Source organism: Lissotriton vulgaris, chromosome 7 (genome assembly GCF_964263255.1).
Source record: "Lissotriton vulgaris chromosome 7, aLisVul1.2, whole genome shotgun sequence".
NCBI lineage: Eukaryota > Metazoa > Chordata > Amphibia > Caudata > Salamandridae > Lissotriton > Lissotriton vulgaris.
The window spans coordinates 1,623,160,979-1,623,186,209 of NC_141695.1; the positions used below are offsets into that span (position 1 = coordinate 1,623,160,979).

Below are 25,231 nucleotides of genomic sequence, written 5' to 3' on the forward strand. Positions count from 1 at the left end.
GAACCAGCATGACGAAGTGGGTTGTTGTAGTTGAGCGGGGGGGGGGCGGAGGGGGGGGGGGGCTAGAAAATACCAGCTGATGTACTACAGAAGAAATATCATTCTTGTCACGGTCTTGATGATGCAGCTGTGAATAAAGTGTTTTAAAAAAAAAGGGGGGGAGCGTACACTTTGAGTGTGAGAGAAAATACATCGGTCTACAGGCAAGGGTTTTGCCATGGCTCACAAAGGAACATGGGGAAATAAAATGGATTGCAACTCCCCATTATTAGAGGTAAGAAGCTCTAAAAGGCCTTTTACATGAGACATATATGAATAGTTTGCAGTATGAATGCGTTGCTCTACTAGTCAGAAAAGTTGAGTAAAACTGCTAAACTGTTGTCAGAGCCTCTTTCAGAGAGCCACGGGGCATGCAAGAGCCGATGAGTCCAACTGTGGGGGTTGACGCCTTTTATTCCTAATGTCCTGGCGCCTGATTTACTATTGGGCCAGAGCCACTGGGCCAAGTACCCCTTCAGCACTTGACTCAGCAATAGTGTGAGCCAAGCAGTCCAAGACTTCCCGAGAGGGGTGGGGGTAAGGCAGATGCAGGGGGGTGAACATAGCCTTACAAATTCAAATAACTTACATAGCAGCAATAATGATTCTCCAGTCAAATACTTGCCTTTATGAGAAAAAAGTATTTTTACGCTAACACGAGGTAAAATACAGCATACACAAACAATGCACACAGTCTCCTGATCGTGGGTATCTAGCATTTGATAGGCAGGATCTCGAGTCACACTTCCTCTCTCTAATAGTTGGGGTTATTCTCATTTCTACAAAAAACACAGGTTAAGATTCAAAAAGATTTTGGGGTTAGGGCTCTACAGCCCAACGCCTTCACCTCCAAACCATCCCCACTCGTATTTCAATAATCTAAGTCCCTTATGTATAGGAAATCCATTGAAGTGATAGTGGTCACATATTTTGTTGCTGATAATGTAATGAGGCAACTCAGAATTTGGACACTGTGAACCCTTTAAAGACTAAACACAACCAGGACACTTCATACAGTTAAATTGCATATTAATTATAAGACTGGAAGGAGAGGGCTTGCCCTCAAACCACTTGTTGGCTGTCTGTATATTTGAAAAAAAAAATGGATTGAATAAAGATCCACCTGAAGAATTGAACTAAAGATTATTTGAATCAATGTGGGTCACTTTCATTGAAGCCCAAAATTATATAAGAATTTCATATTATCTCCTTCTGATGGGCTTGAATATTCAGGTTGCGCCCCACTAGTTGTCCTAGTCTTAGGAATCCCACTCCAACTCTTCCCAAAGCCAAACATGTTCCAGCACCCAAAACGTGATGCGTCGGAACAAGTTCCCCATGGACCTTCTGGCCCTATTATCAGTCTTACCCACTCCTGCAGGGGTTGAGCTACCAAAGTCAACAGGAGAGTTTCACTCTCAGATTTTGCAGAGGGCTACCGCAGCTACTAGCCTGGAGTGTTGCTTACAGCTCTGTAGGAGCAGCAGCTGGGCATCCACGGTTCTTCCACCAGTGAGACAGCAAGCTCCTCTGATCCTTCTCACATCCCTCTGGTTCCAATCCTCAGTCAGAGCTCAGGCATGCATAACTGTGGAACATTGTCTGCAACATTCCTTGTTCTAAACAATAGCGTCCTCTTGCATACGGGCTCACCAACCTTATTTCGCATATGTGCTACAACCCAATTTGTGCAAGCGCAGCTAACCTCACAGCGGCCCTCTCTGGCATACAGGGCCGCTGACTTGAATCTGCGCGAGGTCGACAGCCGGATCAGTGCTGCAGCCATCTACGCTACTGGGATCCACTTGTCAGGATCCCCACTGGACCTCGCTCTCTCCAAGTGCTCTACTCTTTATCACAGGGCACACTGGTTTTGGCAAGCAAGCAGGCACTTGTGCTCCAGGACAGTTGGTCTTGGATATCCTTGGGGGAGGTCCCCTCACTCAGCTGGGAGACTGTTACACCATAGTCCCCAGTCCTGGTCACAGGCAGAAATCTTGCAGAGCTTTTTCTCTTCGACTTACAGCCAGACTGGCTTGACAGTACACCGTTTTGGATGCCTCGTGCTCCCCCTTCTTACAGTCCATTTCCAGTCACCAAATATGATTTAGGGTCTGTTTCTTTGACATTTATGTTGTAATTCTGCTTCCCTTTGAAGTGCCCACTCCTCTGTCGGGCCCTTCACCAAGAAAGCAGTCCAACACAGCAGGAGTAACTCCAACTCTGATAGCCGCACAACACAAGCCACGGAAGTAAATACAGGTTCCTATCAGGAGGTAAGCCACAGTGATATATGCGCATTAAAAGGTTACCTGGGTGCCCCAGCCCTACTCTTTATGATTCTTTTTATCAGCCCCATCTCTTTCCTGAGAAGTGCCCAGGCTCCTTTCCAGTGATCACTCTCTGAATCAAACAGCACCCTTCGAAGTGTTTGTTTACCATCCATCTCACAGGACTGCAGCAATCCACAAATCTCTCTGGGTGATTCTTCTACCTCCTCATGCTTCTCTCGTCAGCCCGGGCTCTCTCAAAAAGGAATCCAGATTTTTCCAAGTGTTATACTATTCACAGACACAGATAGACAGGGCACACATATGCAATTGCACAGTGAAATATACCAACTTGATGGCCAAGTGTGAGTTAAGCACACAGAAGCAGAACTTTACATGAGCAACCCTGTAGGCCTCCCTCTAGTGACAGGTTTAAAGGCCTGTTCACTCCTACTGGTCACTATGATATGGTGTCACCACCACACTGGTGCTATTTAACTCCTGACAAAGGCAGTAAGCCCTTTCACCACTATGAGGGTAGCACTTTGAGTGCCCCCCAGGTCCAACAAAACAAGAATCTGTGATATCGTCCTATGCCATGGCGCAGACACACGCTCTGTATTCACCCAAGACAACAAAAACCAGCATCATATATCGAAGCCACTGGGGCACTCAGGGCAGGGGTGCACATCCAACACCATGTGAGGGACTCTTCCATCCAATCAAGTGCACAGAAAGCAACCAATCACAAAGTAAACAAGCATGAGTCTGACAATGAGTGTATTCTTTTCTGTGAGGTATGATGAAAATGTTATCTTTACCCAAGTCAACAAGTAGCTGTGCAATACCAAGGAAATAAATACAGAAGTTGCAACTGCCCACTTGGACTTAACTTGCTAATTAAATGGCCGCATGCCTCAGTACAAAAGCAATACTTCATATGATATGAATATAGTTGCAATCAGTCAATGGCTGATGAAAGTTAGACACCTGCTGGGCTGGCCTGACCTAAATACAAACAAATGTGAAAATGTATTTTAAAGTACTTTTAAGTGTGCAATAGAGCTCACTGATTCACCGAGCTAATGTTATTAATAATTATATGTAAAGCAAGATACAATTTTGATGCGGTCAATATGCCAGCAGCAAGCCTTACTACAACTACTGTCAAAGAAACGGAAATGTGTTATGTTGGCATTATCTATCACTATTTGCTTTGCTATATTCCTTGACGCCAGGATCTCTGCATTCTCACAGTTTTTTGTGAAAATAAAGGAGTTTGTCAACTTCATACCTCAAATTGGAGGTGTATGAATTAATAAAGAACGGTGCTAAGGCCCTTTTTAAGCAGAGTTCAAGCCCATTTTCACCAGGACCCTGAAGCAAGTCTGTGAACCTTCGATCACAGGAAGAAAAGGTTTGGGAAGGCCCCAAAGGAGCCCCCGATGCACCATGAAGGGCCACCAAGCGGACTAAAAGAGCTCGAGCTGCAGAAAGAAGAAAAGAACACAGTGGAAAAGTATCCCTGATGCAACAAACGAGGTTAAAAGCATTTTTGTTGATACCTTGGTGTCAGTTTGGCATTCATTGCCCTTTGCTTAATTTCCAGTGGCAATAATCTGGCATATGACAGGACTCAATATTCAATTAATTGCGGAGCATCGCTGGATTTCTTTTTTTAAGGAGAGGATACAATAGCTATCCATTTAAAGAATCTAGGATAATAGAGGACTACTATATGCTATTAATACATGGAATACTAAACCAAGATGACTGAAGAAAAGGGTCACGCGTACATTTTTTTTTTAACTCGAGCCATCTATTGGGACTCCGAATCTCACGGCATCCATGTGTCTTTAAACAGCTGGACCAAATTCTACAACTGTGTTTTGACTTTCGTATTACCCTTGTCCTTTCCTTATGTCTTCTGATACTTTATATATTACTTGACTTGAATTATGTTGGTATTTTTATTTTTGCATACTACCTATGTCTTACCTTTTCTTATGTTTCTTCCTTTCTGTATTGTGTTCTACTTATGGCTACAAGTAAAAAATAAACAGCTGGACCCATGTGTCTTAAAACAAATGGACCACACGTTCAGTAGTGACTGACCCTGCTCCGTTGGCAATATTACTGACTCTACTGTGAGGAAGTAAAGTTATGTCAACATACAGCTTTAATATAAACCATCCAATGCGCTGATGATACATTATTCCCTCGTGGAGGAAAATGAAATGTATAAATAATGGTGGTAGTTATTTCCTTAATTGAACACCCATAATAGAATGACATACCATTCTTGCATATCCTCGCCTTGGCATTATGGAAATACTTGGCATCGCAGTGGGGATTCTTAACAAAAAGTAGGCATCCTTGGCATGTTTGCAACCACCACAAACAATGCTGGTTCCGGCCCAAATACAATCATTTTGTGGACTACTACGGTAAGATGGCATCCAGTCTTGTGTAAAACTATATCTGATATAATGGTAGCAAGGACTCTTAAATTATGGGCACAATATCACCCAGACATGGTATAATGCTTGCACCGCCATAATATTGGCACATTGTGGCATTTTAATTACGGCTTCAAAAAATCTACTCAATCACTCGCTATGGCAAGTCAGATGATATCAGGTCGAGCTACTTTAGCTATTTTTAGCACCTACTTTAGCTATTTTTAGCACCTACTTGTCTGTTCTGCCAGTGAAGTTAAGCTGGAAGGAACAGGTGTTCTTTTCATTCAGAAGTGAATGAGCTAAAAAGACACCTTCAAATCTTTTTTTTTTTGTCTTGACACATGTGCAGTCTGTTTAAGGACAGAGGTTAAATGTCAGTTTGTCTTTTTACTAATTGTTTCTCATCTCATTTTGTTTACTTCCGCTTATTAGTTATAGGTTTTTGTCAAATGACCTGTCTGACTTCATCTTGGAACAAAATGCTTTATGAGGTCAGTTTTTTTTCTAACACAATATTTAAACAGATTGCAAGTGAATTTTACAAGTATTTAAAAATATATCAGGAATTACGAAATAACTTTTTTTTGTAAATCAGAAGTGTGCAAGCAAAGATTTAAATGGAGCAACACAAATCAGAACACTTTACTTGGTGATGTGCAAATGGCAAATATTTGCATAAACTCAATTTCCAAACATTATACACTATAAAGCTTTATCAGTAAAACCGCATATCAATGGGAAATGTTGATGCCATTTTAATGGAAAATCTGCTGCATGCAAATAAGTGAGCTACCACTTCATACTTCAGGTATGTATTATTAAAAGTGAAAGGCTTTAAACATGAATTGAGAAACATTCCTGCCCCCACCCCAATGCAATTAATGAACTAAGAGGTAAGTCGAGGTCATGTGTATCCTATATGAGGCTAGTTTTGTATTATAGATGGAGCAAAAGTTTAATCTATTAAATCAAGCAAAAAGTGTTTTTTACCGCAGACATGCTTAATTTGCTTATTTGCTCTCATATGTGCTAAAGAAACAAAATGGTGGCTCAAGGAATAAAATTTTTTGCCCAGCTTCATATAACTTTAAACCAGTTTATGGGTCCAGAATAGTGCTTAATTCGTATTAAAAAAAAAAAAAAGCAGTGCCAGGGCCTCCGTCAACGGGCCACTTCAGTCAGCCCACCCATTGCCCCTACAGGGCTGCCAATGACATTACAAACACACCTACTAACCATGACACTCATACAAGTGTGAGAATTCAGACTATTCCAGGCAGCCAAAGCTATTAGAATAGCTTGGGAAACGGGTTTTAGTAATTTTCAATGTAAATTGAATTCATAAATAACTGTTTTGCTTACCTGAAAATAAGATAAACAGCGCCACTATGTGGCAGACTGCCATAAGTGCCGATGCTGACAATTATGTGCCAGTGCCAACAACAAACCGCAGGCTCGAATTAAGCAGTGGTCAAGAGCATTATAATTAGGTCAAATAGATTATTTGAGTCACTAGACCTGTAGTACAAAAGGGGGCAGGGTATGCTCAGATGCGAGTCCCTTGCTCACTTTGCCACTGGATTCAAGCAAGCCGGGCTGAAGACGGCTGAAATGCCAGAACCCGGTCCTCGGAAGCTTGTTTCCGGTCCAGGGAAGGAATGGCTTGGCAGTTCGGGCTGGACTGTTCCCATGAGGCACAGGGTCAGACTGATTTGCATATAGCCATGTCTGAACTGGGGTGGCGGAGTGGGCTAAAGAACGGTGATGGATTAGGCCCGGATCTTTTGACTGGGTGCGAGTGTTTGATTGGTTCAGATGCTCCGTCCATTACCATCCCCTTTAGTATCATTAGACCTGCAGACATCTGTAGTGGTCTCAGTCTATGTGATATGGGTAATTTCGTTGCATACACCTATCCACATTCACCAATTCGTCCATCCATTAACTCACAGTAATACATCAAGGCACTCACTATACAATCATCCATGCAAGCACCTAAACACTTATTATCAATGCATTTAGTCACTATTTCAGTCAACTATCCACACATTCACTCATCTCTCACGTTGAGCCACTGATCCATACCACTGATCCATACAATCACACACAAACTTGCCAATCATTGATGAAGAACCTTCACTTATAAAACAACCAAATGCGCATTTGCAAAAAGCTTGCTGTTTCTGCAGCTGATAATTAAGAAGGCATCAGATTTAATTGTGTGTTAAAGTCATCCCCTTGCTTAAAAGAAGAAGCCAAACAAGAGGACTTAATTTCCCACCACCCATCAAAACAGGAAGTGACATCACTGAATTACCCATCATCCATACAGACAGGAAGTGTCATTACTGATTTTCTTGCCAAAACGGTCTTCAAAAGAAGCTAAGCAAGAGGACTTGTATTCACACAACCCATCAGCACAGTAAGTGACATCCCGATCTTCTATCATCCACCAGCACTGGAAATATTCAAGTGGACTTTTAGATGTTCCTCGAGTGCTGATGATCCTGGAGGAATCCAGACAGACACAATCACACACAACTCTATTGATAGTCTTGAAGGTGGTGGGAGGGGTAGAGCTCAAGGAGGATCTGAAAATCCTTAACAGAGTGAAGACAAACTGACATTTGACCTCCGTCCTTGAACAGACAGCAAATGTTCAAGATAAAAACAAGATTTAAAGGTGTCTTTACTGCTCATTCACTTGAATGAAAAGAATACCTGTTCCTTCCAACTTCATCCGCAGAGTGAATGTGTCAGCTTCTATGAGCTGCTGGTGACTTGTCTTGATGGGTAAGACAAGAGGGCTCCACCAAATCACTTGAGCATATTCCAAGATATTAGCTAGCAGTATTTTGAAGTGGAATAGGCCGGGTGTGGCTGCATAAGATATGTTGTAGAACAAAGGGAGTCTGTTTTTGCAGCTGTGCAGGAATCTGCTTACAGCCATTCCAAGAGAGAGGGAGGAGATTATGTAACCACAAATGGGTCTGCAGAGGGCCACTGCTTTGATCTGGAACATACAGAAGGGAGAGATCAGAGCAACACCAACTGGGGACATGGAGCAGGTAGCAGCAAGCCAGGCACGGTTGTGGCCTAGCAGTGATACACCAGTGTGAAATATATTAGATACCTGCCAAACATAGCACACTGCTGGTGATGAAACTAGGGCAATACAGCACATGTACATTGGTTCAGGAGTGTGAGGTTGAAGTCTATGCATCTCCTTTGTAGGAAATTGGATTATGTGGCCTGCACAAATAATAGGTCCACAGTTTGTCCTTACTGAGAAACAAGCACCCCATTGTAGTGCTCGACTCTCACAGTAGAGAGAGCAGTCGAAAGCCTAATAAGTGGAGGTGGTGTTGGCAGTACTCACATTTGCTGGTACACAATTACACTCAATAATAGTAGCCCAGTCAGTGCCTTTTCTTTAGAAAAAAGAAAAGCACATTACACACACACACACACACACACACACACACACACACACACACACACACACACACAAACTAAATACTATGCATTCATTTACACCTATATACATTAGGCAAGTTCAAGATACCATAGATGACATTCCATATTCACCTTTGACGACCATAAAGGTTCTTACAAACATTTAAGTTAGGTCTATTGGTTTGGTCAAAGGTCCATGATCAACAAAGCACATGTCAAAAACACCATCATTTTGGGAGTAAATGCAATAATCAATAATAACCATGTGTAAATGCACTTATTAATGTTAAAAAAAGCATATCCGCATTGAACAATAATCAGTCAACATTATGTCAATAAAGCTTTTTAAAATGAACATAAAATAATAATAAAACATTATTGTAACTCCTACAGCTCCCCCACAATACTTTCTGAAATAGTTGGTAATGTCCCCGTCTTTCTGGGCCACCACAAGGAAAGATAAATATGTAAATAGGCCTGCTCTGCAGGGCATTAAGGGGCACTCTAGCTAGACTCTGTGAATATATTAATATCAGCTCTCCCGCAGAGATGGCTTCAAAGCTTTCCTTGAATTTTTTCCATAAGGCAGGGGTGCTTGGACTCACCCAGAAGCCCCCAGGCAGGCCTCCACTGATTGTTAGCAGCTCAAGGAGTCACTCTCCCTGGCTGCCTCTGCTGACAGCTCCCGTACGCGAGAGTGAGCATTATCTCCCCCACTGCCCGAGGGAACGGTTAGCTCTTCTCCCCAGTTCACTCTTGCAAGCAAGTAGATCTGATCTTTGATGGCCAAATCGCTCCCCCCAGACACAGAGAGTGGAGGTTAGGTTCTCCACTGCTGGTGCCAGGGTAGGGATCCCAGGTCCCTCCTCTTAAGGGAGCACCAGCGCGACGGCTTTCCTCCCGTTCTCAGCATAGTGGAAAAAGTAAAAACGGTTAATGGGGCCCACACAACACCTCATCAGGGCTTTCTCCCAGCTGGTCCTCAGTGGGTGTAAAGGGGCAAGCCTCACTAGCACTTGGAAAGACCTGGTCCTGGGGACAACTGGGGCAGAGTCCTTAGTCATTTTTGGGCATCAGGGGTTTCCATGTTCAAGTTGTACATGGCTGTCGCAGTCACAGGGTGCTGCAGCGAACAGTACAAAAACACCAACCAAGAGTCTCGCTCCCATGTACAAGAATTTTTAAAGGGGGTAAAAGGTTCTAGAATCATAGCACCCCTAACACATTACCTCTCCACCCCTGTCCCAATCCTCCAGCAGAGCATGCTGGGCAGTTGAATATGGCGTCATCCAGGGGTCACTGGTCCCATCTGCGCCTGTGGTCTCAGCTCCAACCCTCGCTGACATTACTGCCAGGGCTCCAGATGCTTGGACTTTCTCCTTTGTTCAGTGGTCATGGACTGTCTCCCCCCCCCCCCCCCCTCCCTCCGGGCAGTGGGCCAGGTAATTAACAGATGCAGATTTTTTGTATCTCCACACTTCCCTCTTCAGGAGATGAGCAACGCACTATTAATTACTCTTTTTGTGTGGTGCGGTCTTATTTCCTTCTACTGGAGAGAAATGAAATTAACTTGGTACAGCAAGGTGACAAAAGGCCTGAGTTCTGATCCTGAACCAGAGAAATATGACAATTCTGGATGACTCATAGATTGTACAGATATTCTCTTGGGACTTGCAGATTTGATTTTCTTGTACATGCCCCACCCCATTTTGATATGCCACTGGACTTTGTAGGCCAAAGAGAAGAAAAACTGCATTCCAAGCTAGTTTCCCCCTTTTTTGTATAATAAAGTTTCACTACAGACAAAATAGTAAATCACACTGATTAACCCTAGGACTGTACACTAACATTATATGGCCTATGCAAGGTCAATATCTAATCTTGCAGAGTCCCCACTGCACCAGGCTACCTGTGCACAGTTACCATACTGTGCACAACAGCAGCCTCACACATGTGCATGTTCACGTGTAATAGCAAAGTGCCCCTTACCCTAGCGTCACAGCTGTCTTATCTTAAAAGGCAGACGCTGGCAGTAAACATGCGTAGTCCATTTAACATGTGATTATCGTGGCTGAGATGCATTGAGACTCATCCATAGTAAAAAAATCCGCAAACTGGAAATTCAAAAAGCAAAAAATCCGGGTGTACTCAAAGGGCGGAACCCACCTGCAATCTCCTTACTATCACAGAGTTTAATTTTAAACAAATTATTTATCCTGTAAATTACCAAGAAATACGCCACTTTGTAGAGGTAAAAAATGCTTAGTATTACTAATTACATCATCTTGAAAAAATGTTAAAGTAGCACAAATTGAAATTCATGAATGGGAAGAATAACAACTCCAATATATTAGAGAAAGCATCATGTACATTGAAAAATAGCAAGTCAACTTTTACAAAAAATGAAGAAATACCATGAACTGTGGGATTAATCACCTCTTTGGGGTTTTGAATTATCTTATTTTATACATCTCAGATGCATACTTTTAAAAACTTCCTTCATAACCACCACACCCCCTCACCTTGCTTGTTCAATGCCACTTGAGTTACCTGCATGTGTTCTTTTTGCTAAGTAATGCTAAATTATCCGTTCACATGTTTTTTCTAGTTGTAATTTCTCTGCAGATGAGACCATCGCTCTCTTGCTACTTCCTTCATCTAAATATGAAAATATTTTTAACCTGCAGACCGATAGGCATAAAACTAGATGGTTACATTTCACAATAAAAGCTTAGTTCAGTCCTGCTAAGAGGTTGTGCTTTGATTAGGAACTAAGTCCTGAAAGAACAATTGGGACTGGCTTTTACACCAGATTTACTAGAGAAAGACCACAACTTCTACATTTCATCTGTAATGCTCTTCCTTTGGACCCAGCCTAGGAACAGCTGAAATGTGTTGTGCCTGGGTTTTCCTCCTTTCCAGTTGCTCAGCCAGAGTGAGTGTTATGTCTGTGTGGAATGTTGGAGTGCGTGATGTCAGAGTTCAGAATGTGAGTGTGCCTGTGTGTCTGTGGAATGACAGTTGATGAGTGTGGGCTGAGCAACTAACACCTAGCTCCTGGTGGGACCTTAAATGATTATCTATTTACCTTAAATGATTATCTATTTACCTTAAATGACTATCATCTGAAATTAACATGGAACTTATATTGATCTGCAAATAAACCTACATCTTGGGTAAACTTCCTGGCTTCCTCTGGACTTATATCTTCTTTTACCCACAACAAAATGTAGATATTTGAAACTATGAAATCAGCCCAATGACTCAGGAATGCGAATTCCACAAAATCTATTGTGTGTCCATCTCTTTCAGTCATCTTATATCTCCGTACAGTCTAGTTGTCCAAAGGAGGGTCAGAAAAAGTCTTTGGCTAGGTTATCTTTAAGATTGTTAACAAGAGTCTACCAGGACGGATTCATATAGTTTATTTTATGGTCTGGTTGGTCTTTCGCTTTGGGTGGGCCAAAACTCCACTGCCATTCAGCGAGGTGGGATATGACAAGAGGTGCCCAGGTGTCAGAGCAGGAATTTAAACCAGATTTGGCCTCACAGAAACACAGTAGAGCCCCACGCAGAAGTATTCATACACATTTTTATAAAGTGCTCATATAGTACTGACAATTAAACATGCATAATGTCGATAAAACTGAATAAAAACCGTTCGCATAGGAGTATACAAAAAATCTAAGAAGGTTTTCAAAAAAATTACACATGTGCGAGCCAAGAGATAGTGAATCAGCACTCCTTCACCAAATCATGACACACTCGTGAAGTATTAATGTGAAATGTATTGGTTTGGGAAATACAGAGAGAATTGCCAGATAGTATGAATCTGATGATTATGCTAGAGTACAATAATGAATACTTATGGAAAGGCCAATATGTATCGTAAGTGTCATGTATCTCGGCCTTTATGACAGGTGTAAGCGCATGATCAGCGAAGCAAGCGTCACTTTAGTAAACAGTCCTGAAAATATGGAGCATCAGTTAAGATGAGCACTGCCAGGTGGGGAGGACTGCTAAAGGATCCAGGGTGAACACCCAGGCACTGGCAAGTCCATAGCTTTGAAGCACACCACTACACTACACAACAGCCAAAGATCACACAGATAGCAAGACTTGTGAATCTGATTTCAAACACTTGTTTTCTAGTCTATGGAGACAATGTTTAGACTGTAAAGTTAATGCATCGCATCACATGCTCGAGCTCCCTTCGACGGGTCTTTAGGACCAGTGAAGCTACAGATATCAGTGAAACTAACATGATAAATCAGTTGCTGAATGCTACAAAGAGAATGACTGTGCTCGCATACCACAGATAGTATAAGGCGCCTGACCCAGAGTTTACGAACGTCTCGAGGAAAGGAATGCTTTAATGAAGGAGACACCATGCAGAGCACAGGGAGCATTTCAGAGGCTTTACATCGCATACATTTTATGCAAAATGTTAACAAACCTGTCTTGCAGATGCACAATCACACACTTAAAATACTTTGCAGGGCAGAAATGCTTTCTTGCATACCAGCAACTTTTCCTGTCATCTCTAACTTTAACTCTGTAGGTTTATTTTTAGAAATATACTTTTGAAGACTGGCCTCTTTTTAAAAGGAAAACAAAATCAACCCGAATGGAGGAGTAGATAAAAAGATGCCGTGTACATTGGGGTAGATTATAGACTTCGAGAAAAAGTGTGGAGAAAAATGATCATGCTTGTCCAAATCCACTGTATGTATACTGCGCCTTGGTCATCAAGAATCCACACACACACACAGAATTCAATCTAGACATTCGCCAATTAGGTTGTAGGCATATTGCTACACCAGCTCAACCTACTTGAGTAAGGAGTTTGGCCTTGGTGGAGACCCGATAAGCAGTATCTCCCCTGAGGCCCAGGTAATAAACCACCCTTGTGACTTATCTCTCCAAAAACACATACGACTCCAAATGAAGGAAGTATCTACGTTCTCCAGCTTCAAGCAGATGATCCAGTTGAACATCAACAATATGCAAAAGCAAAGAGGCCCTCCACAACACACAGCTAACCAGAGATAAGTCTACAAACTCATCTAATCCCCAATGAGTCAGTGAAATGATGGAGATCAATCAGCATCTCCGCTCTGCTACTGCAAAAATACTTTGCTGATGAGTACTTGTCTTCTCACTGCGAGACTGTTTCAGATCACAAGTGGCTTCCAGGGTGGCAGAGATGACGTAGCAGCAAAAACCCAATCGCACGCAAAGTATGTGTTAGCAGTGGGCAGTGGCGAGCAGCCCATCTTTGCTCATACATTGGCTTGAACAATTCTGGAAGGCCAGACAAAGAACAATATTGGCCATTAAGTTATCCAATTGCCTGAATAAACCTAGTAAAGACAACAGTGTATCTCCAGAGATGTGCGCAGCAAATGGTGAACAAAAGCAGTGACATAAAAACACAGACGTTTTCCTGGTTATTGAAATAACCAACACCTGCACCGCTACCTCCTGGACCATAGAAGTGGGCAAGAAAATAATTACCCTGAACAAGTAGAAAAACATCACGTTCTAAAGACATATCAGTCTCCCAAGTAAAGTAATCCACTCATCCACTCTAAAACCATGGGAACTGAAACAAGAGAAGCATGCTTAAGCCGCTGAGTACAATGGTGGCAGCTTGAAATAAAGCCACAAAAGCAACTTCGATCAAGGACAAGTTGCAGCCAGCAAGAACCAGTACCTTAGAAGGGCGTGATCTGCCCACAGTACCTAAATCCATATAAGCTGTTCAAGGAAAACATGACAACATATCGGAGCTATCCACAAAGACGACACAGGGTTGGTAGAATCAGTTTTGGAGGGAAATATCAGCTTTATGCCAAGATTTTGCTAAATCCATTTCCAGCTTAGATCATCCCTCCTAAAAGTCTGAGAACATCCAGGACAGTTTGAAACAAATGTAGCGGAACAAGCCCGTGAACAGGACGAGCTTGCTATCAGAGTACTCCCCTTGGAACATCAATGAAATTAGACGACATGGAGACCTGCTCTTGCTCTACAAATTCGAATCACTGATAAAGAAATAAGCAATACTGAACTGAAAAAACTATATGTAATCTCTATTCGGACACCTGCAATTGTCCTAGACTGGTCACAACCTCTACACTATCTATCTGATATGTTATTTATGGCGCCATACCTTTCGAAAGACATGAGCTTCACATTATTATTGTACAGGCATTTTCTTTGAATCTTGAATGTATACATGTTGTAGGTGACAGATGACTGACCATGTATCTTGGTCGATTGCCAAGCCTAGATCTGCACCTCACCTATCACACTTCTTATGCAAGTGAAGGGGGTGGGGGCAAACAAAGGGTTTTGTACAGCATGGAAACTTCGCTTACCACCATTTGAAAATGTCCTTTAATTGGATCATGTGTTTCCCCCTTTCACTAATCTCCAGTGCAATTACCTCGCGTCTTAATTGAGGTAGGCAAAATAATCTTGTGAAATAGTTGTATGCAGAATTATTGAATCGAGTTCTCCTATTGGTCTTCCAGCACTAGTGCACCCACTACGATCACAATTGAAGATTTATATCCATTGTCTCAGGTGCAAAGTCCTGATGTTATGCCCTAGGTGTCAGCAGGAATGAAGGGGTCTTGGGCCTGCTTTTCTCAAGATCAGCTACTAATGCTTCAGTAGGATAACTGTGGCCTTGTGGGTCGGCTATTGGCTGCTATATCTTTTGGGGAGCCAAAGAGTATTCCTTAAGGGTTAAAGGTCTGCACAAATATTCCTGTTTTTTTTAGCCTCCATGGTTTGAAAATGCTAGGGGAGACAACTCCAGGATTGGTTTGTTCTACATTTAAGGAGGGCTGAATTTCACATCATATCACCTCTCAAGAAAGCTTTTGCCAAGGCCCACAGTTGTGGTCTTTAGGTGGTTACCTTTATCATGTCTGTCCATTTATGCCCATCTTTTTGTGACCAGCTCTAGGCAGCCCTGTTCCAACAGCAGTGGTGATGGAGGAGAGGGGGTGGGGGGGTGAATGTAGTTTGTGCTCGCAATCACTCACTCGCTCATCGGGTCATCATTTTTGGTGTTGGTTTTAAACATAGTGGCCTGTAGCAGAGGAAAGCGCTAGGGGATTTCTGGGGATGAATTCATGTTATTCTGGACATGTTGAAGGACATCTGTCTTATATAATTCTGTATACCTACTGTTTAGGATCAGGATCACTGTGTCTGGATCCAGCAGACCAATTCGTAGATCATATTTCTGAAGTTCGGGATGCATCGTCAGAAGCTTCTCTCTCTTCACCAGTGTTTCCTGTGAAAAGTTAGCAATTATGACTATCTTGTGACTTTTGTAGGCAAGAGGGCCATTCTGGCGCTATTGCCATAACTTTGCAGGCTTTCTAGAGAGGCTTTTGAGTGTTTGGCTTCCCTAAGCATCTGGATAGTACTCTATGAGCCTTCTGGAAATCTAGGACTGTCCAGTAAGTTCTAGGTGGAATGTCAAAAGGAAATAGGTAATCAGACTTGAGCCCCTATGATATTCCTACAAAGCAGACTTTATTCATCTAGTTCGAATCTTCCATCTCAGTCGCTTGTCTCCATAGACGACACAGCCCTTCACTCAAGTCTTGGCCCAAGTCCAAATGCTCTAGATGGTCCTCCATGGCTGTTTATCTCAAGTCTGTTCATTCTCGTCTGGATTAGAAGCCTAGTAATTCTGAAATTCGTGACAAACTCAGCTACAATGGTGTCTTCCTGGACAGACTCATCATTCATTTAGATAGAAGTGGGCTCCCTCATTGGAGGGTTTCCAGAGATATTTCTGTCACGATGGTTGGAGCGGTCTGACAATATCCTCAACAAAAAAACAATAAAAAGAGTCACCAGGACAATTTGTGCTTAGATGAATGCTTGGTAGAAGAGGAGGCCCTTACTCACATCAGTTCAAGTTGTCAATTTGTGTTCCCAAGCATGGGAGCATAGATTTGGGGGCATGCCGGTTACAACAGCTGCAGTGGAGACAAGGTGTAGGAATCCAGGTCACCTGAGGGGACTACAATACTGGGTTACGATTTCCCTCAATAAACAGAAGAGCTAGGTCAGCAATCAGTTCCAGTTCAATAAGCATCTCTTAGTGCAGGATATATTCGTCAATGCGAAGGGGGTGCCAGTTCACCATACCTACATCTATAAGGGGACCAATTGAGGCAATTCAGTGCACTAAAGCTGTGTGATTTGAGGCGGGGGACCTTGCGTCTAGAGAACACATGTGCGCAGTTTATTGGAGTATCTAATCAAACAACCTTTAAGAGACAGTGCAATATTTAGTCACCATTATGGTACTTCCTCTGCTGTAAATTAACAGCTGAAGGGCTACTTAAGGTAAAGTCGAACCATCATCTTCTGAAGCAGTAGATGAATTAAGACTGGATTCACAAGTACCACATAATAAAACCCTAGCTATGTTCACTAATCCAAGTTCCTACAATTACCACTATATGCCGCACTAATTGATATTGAACAACTCATGGTGGATTTATATATCCACAAATTCACAACTGAAAGCGATGGATTCAGTGACCATCCGATAATCTTTGTAGACTAAGCGGTAACTGTGGACAAAAACATAGGGTAGTTCTCATGGTATCTGAAAAACATACAGCCTGCCCACCAGCAGCCAGGCTTTCAATCATTCGTATGTACACAGCCAGCCATGGCTCTTCAAACCGGTTCTTTATAGAAAACCACGCAAAATGAAATATCGGAGAACAAGCTTTTGCAAAATGAGTGTGCGTCACGCATAGTCGAGGCTCTGGAATGAACAAATGCTGACGGATCAGGCACAACACGGTTACATGTTCTGGTGACGTCTAATATTTCTGGTGTAAACTGGGCTCGCTCAGAAGTCAAGGAAAATTGAAGTGTTTACTGCACAGAGAAGCAGTATAGGTTAACCGAGAAAGGGCCGACTCAGGATTCGGTATCCGAGATCCCACAGGTGAAAACTTGAAACAATTTCGAAAAGAGGAGACCCTAGCCTTGGCTAGTAAAGAAAGGAAAATTGCCCACTTTCGAAAACAATTTCCTGAACCCAATTCAGTCTAAAACGCCAACCATTGCAGATAAATCAGGGCATGTATATGTACTCATGGATAGTATGTGCGTACACCAAGCCAGTTGAAATACACGTTGTCTACTAGGTCACTTTACTTAAAATAACAAATGTACTTCTAAGCGCTCATTCACACAGTTATTGCTACAGTGCCAATGAAACTTCCGTGCTATTACTATAGTATGTTATGTTAATTGGATTTCTAGAGAGCAACGGGTACCCTAAGGTATCCTGGCGCTATGCACTGCCGACTGGTTAGAGGAGAAATTATGTCAATGAGTGAACAGCCAGGCCTTCAGCGAAATTGACATGGTATAGCCTCATAGCCCACTGCAAAGGGCTATGCTGATGTTGAAGGGCAAGGAAGGTAATAAAGCAACCAGAAGATTCGACCCATTAGGGGGTAAAATGTTCCAAATTAAAACGGGAGAAAAACAAAGAAACGTTGGACTTTTGGAGTAGGAGGAGAACCACACCAGCCATTAAGAGCTCTGAACCCTGTCTTCAATCGAGCGCTCAGGTTGAAAAAGGTCTATAGCCAAGTACTCAAATCTCATAAAAACAGTGTGATATTTCTAATGGTAAGTTTCCAGTGTTTTAAGTGAAAAGGTCACCAACAGAGCCAATATAGAAACAGATTATTTTATTTATTTATTATAGAAATTAGTTCCAAAAATATATATCTTTTTTAGTAATATTTTTGTAGTTTTTTTAAAAATTGATTTTTTCTTATTTTTGTATACAGTTTGTTAAATCATTGATAATTCATATACATTCATTCTGCAAATACTTTTAACCACACAGTGAATACAAAAAGACAAAAGATGTTGGCAATACGGCAAGGTGGATCACGACGCGCGTTTCGGCCAAGTAGCCTTCTTCAGGTGGCCGTGTATTGCTTTGGAGGCTATTTTAAGGGGTCTTCGAATAGCCACACTTTACTAATTGGTGCGTTTTCTATTTCTGTTTAAAATTATGTACCTATAGTATAAAGATACTGCCAGAGTGTATGGAAATGGCCGTCCCAGCAATGAGTGTCCAAGTAGAAAGCTGATTTTATAATTTACTTGCTTCTTTGATTATCTTTGATCGTGGATAGCTTCTCTTTATGAGTAATTTGCTGGATAGGGTAGCTTTCAGGTACATTCCACTTAAGGGTTGATTTCTTTAAAAACGATATTCTAGGCAGTCAGGATTAAAGGTGGACAAGAGGCTCATTTCTATCGTTTTAGGGTCCGTTTCTTGAACGATAAACAACGTTGGTGACGGACAGGAGCCTCTTGGTGTTAATGCTGCATCTCGGCTGGTCTGGCGTGATGTGTGGTAGCTTGCTGGATGTCAGCAAGCTACCACACATCACGCCAGACCAGCCGAGATGCAGCATTAACACCAAGAGGCTCCTGTCCGTCACCAACGTTGTTTATCGTTCAAGAAACGGACCCTAAAACGATAGAAATGAGCCTCTTGTCCACCTTTAATCCTGACTGCCTAGAATATCGTTTTTAAAGAAATCAACCCTTAAGTGGAATGTACCTGAAAGCTACCCTATCCAGCAAATTACTCATAAAGAGAAGCTATCCACGATCAAAGATAATCAAAGAAGCAAGTAAATTATAAAATCAGCTTTCTACTTGGACACTCATTGCTGGGACGGCCATTTCCATACACTCTGGCAGTATCTTTATACTATAGGTACATAATTTTAAACAGAAATAGAAAACGCACCAATTAGTAAAGTGTGGCTATTCGAAGACCCCTTAAAATAGCCTCCAAAGCAATACACGGCCACCTGAAGAAGGCTACTTGGCCGAAACGCGCGTCGTGATCCACCTTGCCGTATTGCTAACATCTTTTGTCTTTTTGTATTCACTGTGTGGTTAAAAGTATTTGCAGAATGAATGTATATGAATTATCAATGATTTAACAAACTGTATACAAAAATAAGAAAAAATCAATTTTTAAAAAAACTACAAAAATATTACTAAAAAAGATATATATTTTTGGAACTAATTTCTATAATAAATAAATAAAATAATCTGTTTCTATATTGGCTCTGTTGGTGACCTTTTCACTTAAAACACTGGAAACTTACCATTAGAAATATCACACTGTTTTTATGAGATTTGAGTACTTGGCTATAGACCTTTTTCAACCTAAGTTACTTCCCTATGTATAGCAAGTAAAATTTGTCTAATATATAGGGGTCCCCTACTTTCAAAAATATTCAATCGAGCGCTCTACATTCAAATGTTCGAGTAACAGACTTGGGGCTTCAACAATGAGATTTTATATCACTTCATAAATTTAACCACTTATAACCGGATTTTGGTTAAAACATATCAAACATGCCAACATTTTGAAAGAAAAAAAAAAAGAGGGAGATTTTGTGAAAAAAAAAAAATCGGGACACTTAATTTTCAAGATTGACGTACACTGAAGCAAAGATAATTTCAGACCGGGGACTACTAAAATGAAGCCATTTTTGGGTTAAAAATCCGGGGGTCTCCCACTTGAACAGGGCCGTGGGCATATCGTAGGATATGTGCATGCCCACATTGGGCAACATGTTTATTATTTCAATTGTTACGGCAAAGGAGGGTCATTAGGACCGTCTCGAGGCTTCACTACACACATACACACCTATATACGTAATTCCTCATGATCCTCATTTGGAAATTTAGGCCCACATAATGATATTTTCCATATTGGTTTGAGCACCTGTGACCGGAGGTTCTGCGTCACAGGAGGCTGGTTTATGTTACCATTAATTAAGAACTGACGTTTATCTCCTTTTTAACTAACATGATTATATTTTGATTTACCTTGCATCAATGCATTAAAACAGAGTCTGAAGACGTTATAATTGGTGAGCACGCACTAGAAAAATGCTGAAACTAAATTTTAAAATAAACTTACAAAATTAACCATTCCACACAGCACGCAATTCAAGCTTTTATCCATCACAAGCATGGGTATTAGAATCCTTTTCCGAGTTGGATGAGAAATAGAAGTTAATTTTAGGTAATCAAAGGCTGTTCAGAAAGAAATCAATGTACAATGAGTTTCCACAGTACTGAGAGGGGAACAAACACCTCAAAGTTATGAAAAATAGAATTCATATTTTACAGCTGGAAAAAAAAAAAAAAAAAAAAAGGATGTGATTTATTAGAGGAAACACACAATGGTATCTCCCAATTTATGAGGTCAATATATCTTCAATTGCTCTCAAGGGGTATAATACAACTTTTCCAGGAAGGAAAGGAGGTTTAACCGCAGAAGGAGTTTATATTCAGAAGCAATGCCTTGGGCGACGACACATGAAACGACTTCGAGAATAACTGAAACAGCAGCATGACACCAGGACGCTTTTAACTGCAGACGAAAGACAGTAAGGGAATTGTTAAGCAGGAATGGCCCCAAAGGGGCAGCATGCGGCACTATATTATGAGATGAAGTTTGGAATAAAGCGGGTGTTTGCTCTAAGTGCTACAAACGAGAATCGAATATATTCGTAAAAATAAGTTTCCTAATCTTATTACCCCTAAGGGCATCTTGGAGCTAGGAACCAATGCAAGCAACGTTACAGGCTAAAAGATAAAATAACAGCAAAAAAAGAAGGGAAAAAAAGTGGAGGAAGAAGAGGTTTCTTAATGGAACAGAGAATTCTTCGATGCCCTACAAAGTTTTTTGTGCAATTTTCCTTAAGGCAAAGAGCCTCCAGCAGTCCATTCCAGAGTGAAGGGCAGAGGACACTGAAAGCGTACCATCACAGTGTGTCTGAAGCAGAGCCTTGAATCTGGAGTGCAAAAGCCTGTTATGAGCATTTGCAACAACCAGCGTGGAAAGGAAAAATCTGCCACGATTTATGGCGTGCTTGGTGTATCAAATGCAGTACTTTGACAAGGATCCTTTACTTAACCAGGCGATGGTGCAAGGACTGTCTGAACTTAGACATTTGATCAGATTTGTAGAGACTGCCTGCAAACCTCACTATTATATTCTTATCCAACTGCACCCCCTGAACCACAGACTTAGGCAAGGCAAGGTAAATCTCCCTGTAGTGCAAGCATGGAAAGAAACAGTCCGATCACGTTGAGACGAGTAGAGATTGGAGATTAAAATCTTTCGATAGCAAAGGAGCGGACGGGAAAGAGGTGGATCAGATCTTCTGAATCTAGATCCCAAAGAAGAGGCACAGGTGACAGCATACAGCTAAGCAGGCCATTGTTTACTGTCAGACCTCATTGTTATCATTGCTCATCATTAAAAACATTGGCTCACATCTACATCTGTAAATGGCAATCAACAGCTCCCACATGACGATGACTGACTTGGCCTAGAACTAAGCTAGTCTTATTTTTCTCGTGCCCAAGTAACTCAATCAGAGACCATGGGAATCTGTTGATGTGGGATGCTGTGGCACATGACCATATGTTCCATCCACCTTCCTCAATCAATTCGCAGCTTTGCCACACTATATCGCATCTAGCAGAGAGACTTGGCACACCAAGCCTGTCTACCACAATCTTCTACATCACCCAAAAGCCCTACCGCTCTTACCCATGTCTGCTCATTTCCCCGGGGCAGGAATTCCAATGAGCACATTCACCATCTGAGTTAGGTTTACAAGAAAGCATAACTTGCCCAAAGTGACCGGGTAGTACAGAGATTAATTATCTTTCTTCTCAGCTGGGAAATTACATATTCAATATTCAAAAGTAGTGCTTATGTGAAAGGAAGCAACTCAAGAGATCCAGGGTTGCCTACACCACATGTAGGGCTAAAATGGCAGGGCTGTATTCGGGCTTCTCTAGGCATCACCAAAGAGTAAAATGGCTGGACTGGAGCACTGGTTCTGCAACCTCTCTATTGGCCGATGGTTATCAATTGAAGAATTGTATCTACGTATAAACTATCTGAAGCTCATAATAAACGTGTTCATGGCCAGGTGCTTGAGCCAGAACAAACACATTGTTGAGTCCTACTGTTTGGCAATATTCCCATGGTTAACTACTAAAATCAATTAGGTATAAAATGCAGACTTATGGCCGAGATGTTGATGAAAATCTACTGCCTGGACCACAAACTGTTGCTAATGCCATAGTACCTTTCAAACAAACAATGTCTTGGAATAGTACAACTCCCGATTTCTTCAGGATTGCATTGACTAGACAGTTGACCCTCGGATCTCTCAGAGACTAATGTCAGTAAGGGATCCATGCAAGATAGGCCCTTCTAAAGCATGCCTCAAAACGAATTTCCATTTCTCTTTAGTTGGGGACCAGGTCTGAAGGTAAAGCCAATCAACACCAATCACAAAGAAAGGAATCAACAGTGGTCTTTGCATTTGCTCCATCCTGGATGATTTGATGGTTTTGAATAGGATGGGTCATGTGCAGAGCCAGAATGGATTTGACCCTAGTGACATTCGAGGTTTTGTTTCTAGTTGTACTAAAATGTCATTGTGCTCCTCAACTCCATCTTGGGAGTCTGCTGATGAACCCACTGGGCCAGTCAATAGTCTGAAAGTAACAAGACAATTACATCTTAAGGCCTGGAAGATTTCAGAGCATGAGGGCAAGTCCAACGCCTTACAAAGAGAACGTTATTCTACATTTATCAAGGTTGGAAACTAACAAAAGTTCAGGGTCAGTCTGGAAAGAATGGTGTGTTGATGATGTTAGAGGTATTTCTATCCTATGGTGATGGGTGGATGGATGGATGTTATTAGCAGTCTGAATCTTTTGTCCCAATTAGCAGAAGTTGTAATAGAATAGAGAAACATCAACTATTGTAGATATGCTACTTTAGCAGGTCATTCTCCTTTAGGATGGTCTGCAGTTGTGGGAACATCTCTTAAAACGTACTCTTTTGAAAAGGATTCCAATGATAGCCCCGCCTGAACTACCCTACGGCTGTTATCAGTGGGTTATCGTTTTTTAACAAATACCCTACCTAATGAAGATGGGTTCAGGAAATATCTTTCTACTAAATAGATGATTTTGCTCTGTTTAATATCCTATAGGCCTGTACCAGACACAAGAGCAATTAGTTTAACAGGTGGGATCTTCACTCATGTCATAGTTACCATTGCTAGGAGGACAAAGTCAACTACTATATTTAATTATTCCTATAGATGTTTTCAGAGGTATTCAAAGTTACAAAAGCTTCCCCAGCATTCATAGCCATTTTTAGGTTTCGCCTGTCGAAAGCTGCGCAAGCAGCGTTTCGCGCAGGCGAAATCTTTTGTCTATAGTATATGTGTGTGTGTGTGTGTGTGTGTGTGTGTAGTCCCGCCCCTCAGTTCCATTGGCTAGCTCCATAAATGGAGGCTAGCCATTGGAACAGAGATCTGCTCGTCATTCTGCGAGCAGATTCGTGGGCGTTCCTGTGATTTTTAGGCTTTCCGCCACGTCATGCGGCGGTGGGCGGATGTCATTTTTTTCCAGGTCGGCATCCTTCGTCACACCAGCCTGCTCGCTCTCCCTGTGACGACGCAGACCCGACCCGCTCCCTACTCCGAGCAGGGGTGGGCTGCGCCATTTCACTTTTCTTGCAGGTAAGCGGCATTTTTCGGCTTTGTAATTAATGAGCTGCGCTGCTAGCGCCCGACAATTACAAGGCTTGAAGGTCAATGTTTTCCAAATCAGGCTCAGAAGATTAGATTGGGTGTAATGCATGCCGAGAGCTCGTGCCGGAGTGTGGCGGGAAATGGGGGGGGGAGGTTTGGTGGGGGGGCTTGTGTGATGTGGGATCCGCGGATCCCCTTCACAAGCGGGATCTTAATTCATTCAACCTCCGACGTGCTCATCCTTGTACCTGTAATGATGATTCAGAGCCCTGCGATGCCAGCAGCACATAACGAAATTCGGGAGTAAGTCACACCTAAGTCGGGAGTAAGACAAAGCTGTTCACAGAAAACAGATGTGACCCAAGCCAGAAATTTAGCATTATTCACACCCAAGTCGGGAGTAAGAAACAAACTGCTCACAGACAAAGCTTTGTGGATATCGGCCAATAGGAGCGACATTCAGGACATAATTGTGTCCGTGCACAAATGTGTTTGCACAATTTACGCACACAGACATGCTTGTGCCTTCAAAGTTCGTACTTGCCTTGCAATGGAGTGCAAACTGATGCCTGTGTGGTCAGAAGGCAGGCTGGTGGGTTCCAGGGTGGAGGGGCTGTACATTGCTACTGCGGTAATTATTATGTGCAGAAAAAAAAGAGCGTGTCCCGCATGACTTCAGGCCTATTTAAAGCTAACATCCGTGATGCAGTCCGGGCCTGCGGAGTTCTGCTCGCCGAGCCTTACATAAATAATGAAACGAGCAGTCCGTGGGGCTGGATTTTGTTGAAGTGAACTTTCGTCAATATTTTTCTTTTTTTAAAGTATAGATTTTTTTTTTACACACACGTAAACTTTCAGCATTGCACGAATTAGCATCTACTTGAGGAAGGAGCCGAGGGCAAAAAAATCTTTAAGCATGGCGACTGATTTTGCAAGTTTACTTTTCACAGTCTGCGTGCTCCTTCGCCGGTCTGGACTGAAGCAGCACGACTGATCCGACTCTCGAGGCTGCAACTTTTTAACTTTTATTCTTTTTGGGTTGTTTATTTGTAAGAGTGGAGCCCGGGCGCATTGTGTTTGCTGCGCTGTAGAGTACCCGCTGTGGATTTGCTCCGGGAGGGAGGGGAGGTGCGGTTGAGCTTGTGAGTAAACTGTAAAAAAAAAACAAAAGAGTCAGATGTTTCCTCCATACTCAGACGGGTGGTCTTCTCGTCTGCAGAACGTATACGGATGTATTGAGAAACAGAGCATATACTTTATAAGCTGAGGAATGTTTTATGTGCATTACTGTACACTCCTGTAGCGGGCACCAGGCTTGTTC

General features: G+C 42.1%; 1 protein-coding gene across 1 annotated transcript in view; it reads right to left on the bottom strand.

Moving 5' to 3' along the window:
* The window catches only part of PKIG (cAMP-dependent protein kinase inhibitor gamma), a 572,021-nt gene that overhangs the window by 456,242 nt on the left and 90,548 nt on the right, over nt 1–25,231 (bottom strand). The window lies entirely within an intron of this gene.